We start from the raw sequence: 5823 nt of genomic DNA on the forward strand, positions 1-5823 counted from the left end.
CAAAAAAAAAAAAAAAAAACCTGCAAATGACGTGCTAGTGCTACCAACTGCTAAAGTGCAAAACAGCGACCGGTGGGAAGAATGAGTCTAGAGCCCTGTATAGCCTAAATGCGGAATTATGTGAATGCCATCAGTGAACAGGGCAAAATATGTCAAAATGTATATAGTATGTGTAGCCTTACACAAGGTAGCTTCTTATACAGGCATTGGGGACCATGCATGGTACTCTCCAATAATCCTACCCATATGGCACACAGTGTGTACTATGACAAAATTATATCCCAATGTATAATTTAATGATGATAGATTTCCCCAGGATTCCCGCAATGTCTATTTTTTTTTTTAAATAATATTTGTATTAAGTCTCTGCATTGTTCAAAAGATTTGCCTCTAGTTCCCCAAACCCATGTGCTGGGAGAAGCATCACTAACTTTGGCCAAAGGTTCCTTGTTAAAATCGTAGAAAAAAAAAATTCTATATTAATTTGTGCATTTTTCAAATGTTTGTTAAAAATGCAAAAATGTATTAAAAATCTGAGAAGAAGTCAATATTTTACTTTTTTTCGGGCAGAATTTTGTGTACACGGTTCTAATTTCAATTTTGGTTTTCAGCGTAGCATTTAAAAATACAATAACCAATCATTTTTTGTTTTTTCGTCATGGTTAAAAAACAAAAAATAAATGGACGCAAAAGTACACAGACCTTTTTATTAATGATCAAAATGTACACGGACCGGACACGTACATCGCAACAATACATTTGGAAAACAAAATACAGCCATTTCTGCTTTTTTTCTTTTAAACAAAAAACCAAGCTGCACCCTTTTTTAAATTTCATCTTACATTCCAAAATAGAATAATGAATGAACGAAAAAGTACACGCAACGTCTATTCTTGATATCAACAATTTAATTATTGATATCAACAATTTAATTGTCACTAGTGACAATGTTCATTTCTGATATCATGAATGTTGTTTTTACTTTACTATTAGGATTGTTAAAAATATTTTTATTGTGTAAATTTATTTTTTTTTATTTTAAATTTTATATTAGTAAGAAATACAAGCTGATGAAATGGGTATTTAGAATTGCTAACGAGTAAGTAAATCATTGATATCGTGATAATCGTTTTTGAGCGCTTTTAACATTTAAAACCCTATGAATTGATGATATCAAGAATTTAACTAGCTGGATTATCCATTTAATTCTTGATATCAACAATGTAATTCTTGATATCATGAATTACTAGTTCCACTAGTAACCAACACGAATTCTTGAGTCATCACTCACAGAAAATACGTTTATCATATCAAAAATGAACTTACAACTCGTAATACACCAGACCAATTTCTTGATACTGTAACTTAATTCTTATATGGTAAAATTCACATTTTCACTAGTAACATTTTTTTTTTATTTAAATATCATGAATTCCTTGTTTGGCAATGTGCACTCGAAATGAAATGCCTTTTTTGGATATGTGCATAATTTAATTACGAGTGCACCCGTTATGAATGTTTATAGGCGGATAATCAACAATGTTCCTAGCCCAAAAGAGAATGGGCACAGTTCCAATTGCCCTCTCATGAAAATACAACACTCCTGTAGGCTATTTTTTAATCATTATTTTGTTTTTATTTTGGCAGAGGCTACTTACACTAACTCCACCTACCAGTGTGTGGTAGTGTTACTCAACACTACAAAAAGACTTCAACAAACTTTCAGATTCTGTGGCGCAGTTGGTAGAGCACAATGCAGTTGTTTTTTGATGCGATGGACCCAGGTTCATTTCCGCCTTCTGCCGAACTCGTTCTTCTTCCTTTTCACATCCTGTATCACATCGGAAAGGCATATATTTTCAATAAAAATGAACAAAATTATCGAAAAAGGGGGGGGGTGTGGAAAAATAACGTGGATATTGGGTAAGGTTTTAGGGCTAAGTTGTAGGGTCAGCATCCATTTAATAATTTTTTAAATCAAAAATATAATTTACACTCAATATGTTATAATGTAGCCTATTCAGTTTAATAAATGTAGCCTTACTACACTAATGAGGTGCAAGATATTGGCCACGATTTGCACTAAGTAAGTACGAACCTTATTCAATACTACGATGACTGTAAGAAAATACTCCTCTATATTAAATAGTGTAAATAGAATCTACTATGCGCTGTATTCGCTATCATACGTCCAAATAGTGTATTGTATCTTCGAGTGTTCTTAATAAATTCATTGTCGTAATCTAAACTAGCCCCTGGCCCGAACTCATATGAATTCTGTGTTGATCTTTATTTTAATCACACCAGAGGGGGCCACCTGATACCGGTTCTTCTAAAGTGCCCTATTTTTCCAGTCATCTCTTATTGCTGAAATCAAGAATGCACATAAATTTGTCTCAGTACTGTAGTGTAGCGGACAGTAGTTTAATATTATTAGTGTGCCATAGAAACATTGTCACAATGCGTGGGGAATCATTTACCCCAATAAAACACACTTGAGGAAATGATACTATCTTCCAAACACATAAGTGGTACAAGACACCCCTGCTTTTTGTAAATAGTTTAATTATCTATTTATCGTTATTTGTACTATTTTATTTATTGCGTTGTTAATTGGAGGGAGCAGTGTGTTAAATGTGGTGTTATTGCTCTCACTTATCTCATACCTGGTCACTGGAAAGTCAGACACGGCACCTCATGGCAAAAGAACTCTCTGAGGATCTTGAAAAAAATAATTGTGTATTCTCTCATAAAGATGGCATAGGCTTATAAAGATCACCAAGACCCTGAAAACTGAGCTGTGCAGGCATTGTGGCCAAGATCATCCAGCAATTTAACAGGCCAGGTTCCACTCAGAACAGGCCTCGCCATGGTCGACCAAAGAAGTTGAGTGCACGTGCTCAGCGTCATATCCAGAGGTTGTGTTTGGGAAATAGACATATGGTGGAGGAGCGCAAGGTCTCTAACATCTTTAAAGAGGACCTCCCGTGGGCAACCCTTTTGGAGCTCTGGGTGAAACTCCATGCCAAGAGGGTTAGGCAGTGCTGGAAAATAATAGTGGGTGCACCACATAGACACTTTGTGGCCCATTTCGACTTTACACTTAGGGGTTTACTCACTTGTGCGACGAGGTTTAGACATTAAAATTATTTTGAGGGGACAGCAAATTTACACTGTTATACAAGCTGTACACTCACTATATCTTACATTGTGGCAAAGGGTAATTTCTTCAGTGTTGTCACATGAAAAGATATAATAAAATATTTACAAAAATGTGATGGGTGTACTCACTTCTGTGAGATACTTTATAGTGCTGTACTACAGGGACGGTTCTAGACCATTTTAGGTGGGCTTCAGCAACCCTGTTTGTCGTCTCAGCCCCCTTAAACTATAATCAGCTATCTGAACAATAAGACCAGGGCTGCTTCCTCATGAAAGTTTATCATTCTCGCTTTTAAGGACAAGATGGCATGAGTGAGATCTCAATATGGTATTCACGTGCTGTGATATCTTTACTGTGTACACACACAATATTATGTCACAATGACTGTCTTGATGAGTATCCAAGTAAACACAGTGGTTAAATCTTAACAATTAAGAAAATATTAATTTGTGTCAGTATAACACTAATTACACTAATATTGTTAATAAAACAAAGGAAAAGCAGAGAAGCACTCACTGCTCTTAACTAAGTAACTTATGTAACTTTAAAAGGTAATTGTGTATGTGTATTTCGTAATACAGTTTTCATAAGCACTGTAAAATACTGTTTATTTAGGAAATTTGTATCTTTGTATCTAATGGTCTCTCTGAGGGCTAAGCCCCCTGAGGATGACACCCTAGAACCGTCTATACATTTACAATGAAGACACCATTTTATTTATCTCTTTTGAGATAACATATGGTCTCTATTCCGTTTTATTTTGTGTTGGTTTGCCAAAACAACACTCAATGTTGAAAAGGCACATTTCCAAAACAGAAAAAAATATTTATTAATTATTTATTGATACAATTGTTGTTAGGTCTTAAGTAAACATTTATAGTTACAAACTTAAAACAATAACAACAATATAACCTAAAAAATAGGATAAAAAGAATTATTATAATAGCCTAATAATAATAATAATAAGCAATGAACCAGATGGGCAAGATTACACAATTCTGATTAAATTGTTGTCCATTCTCCGGACCAACTACAATTGAGAGACTGCTATTCATGTCTTAACTTTCAGAAGGGTGTATCAGTGCAGTGCCATATTTAACATAACATTGAAATGGCTGAGACAGACATGAGAAAGAGGTTCAATAGACTTTATCATTCATCTTGTCCAGTGATGCTATATTTAAGTGATGTTATATTAAAAATAATGCCTATTAGGATACAACTCATTCATGTAGCCAATGATATATATATAAAAAAAAGTCCAGTAAAACGTTTGTATGATGCATTATCGGTTATAGTTTTCATTTTGATTGTATTTTTTATTTGATGTATTAGAAGAAAGTGTAATAAAACAAAAATAAAAAGCCTATGGTGACATTTAACTAGTGAAAATACAATTACAGATATAAAGAATTATAATTTTTACTAGTTGAAATAATTCCTGATATCAAGAATTAGCATTTTAACTTCTGCAAATTTAATTGTTGATATCAAGAGTTAACAATGTTACTAGTGGAAATTGAATTGTTGATATCAAAAATTCTAATTGTTACTAGTAGAAATCTGATTCCTGGTATCAAGAATTAACATTTTAACTAGTGACAATTGAATTGCTGATATCAAGTATTCGTATCCTGCAAATGAATAACAGTCAATACGGCTTGCCTATTGCCATTCCCAGGGTATAAATTATTGATATCAAGAATTATCATTTTAACTAGTGAAAATGTAACTGTTGATAAAGAATTAACATTGTTACTAGTGTAAATGTAATTACTGATATTAAAAATAGCAATTGTTACTAGTAGAAATCTAATTCCTGATATCAAGAATAAACATTTTAACTAGTGAAAATTGAATTGTTGATATCAAGAATTCATATCCTGAGAACGAAAAAAAAAAAGTCAAAACAGCTTGCCATACGATGCATGGTTCTGCTCTAAGTGTCTACACCAGACGCGAGCAGCTCGATTTGACAAAAGCAGAAAGAACTCAGTGATGTTTTCCGCTAACATTGACAATAATCAGAAATGCTTACTGAGCAGCAAATCATCATATTAGTATGATATCTGAAGGATCATGTGACACTGAAGACTGGAGTAATGATGCTGAAAAATCAGCTTTGATTACAGGAACACAGTAGCCTATAATGTTAAAACATCCAAATAGATCATTTTAAATGGACAATATTTCACAATATTACTATTTTATAAATAAATGTAGCCTTGGGGAGAAATAGATCATTTTAAATGAAAAAAAGAAAAGAAGAAGGGGGGTGGTGGGCCTTGAAAATATTTCTCTCTACAAAAGAGGGGCCCGGAAGAAAAATTTGGGAACCACTGGCCAACTCAAACACACAATATTTGATTTAATTTAATTCATACAGGCCTACCTCATGTTGCACATTTGAACTTTTTGAGAAAAACAATGGCACAATAAAGAAAAACTACTTTTCACGTCTATGTCCAATAACTCACTTTTTCTAGTTATGTAAAGTTAAAATATTTTGCCATTAATTTTTTTCTCTCATATCACAATATAATATCGATATCTCCTGGACAGTGTAAAATATTGTGATATGAATTTTAGCTCATATCGCCACCCCTACTCTGGATAGTATTATTTAACTGGTGTCTGTGTCTGTGCACAATTATCACTGA

At 33.4% G+C, this 5823-nt stretch overlaps 1 protein-coding gene across 1 annotated transcript in view; it reads right to left on the bottom strand.

The window, feature by feature from the left end:
* Positions 1 to 5823, bottom strand: part of LOC109103223 (NLR family CARD domain-containing protein 3-like) — a 1793396-nt gene that overhangs the window by 1426896 nt on the left and 360677 nt on the right. The gene's annotated exons all lie outside the window — the stretch shown is intronic.

The sequence above is a fragment of the Cyprinus carpio genome, chromosome B22 (assembly GCF_018340385.1).
Source record: "Cyprinus carpio isolate SPL01 chromosome B22, ASM1834038v1, whole genome shotgun sequence".
Taxonomy (NCBI): Eukaryota; Metazoa; Chordata; class Actinopteri; order Cypriniformes; family Cyprinidae; genus Cyprinus; species Cyprinus carpio.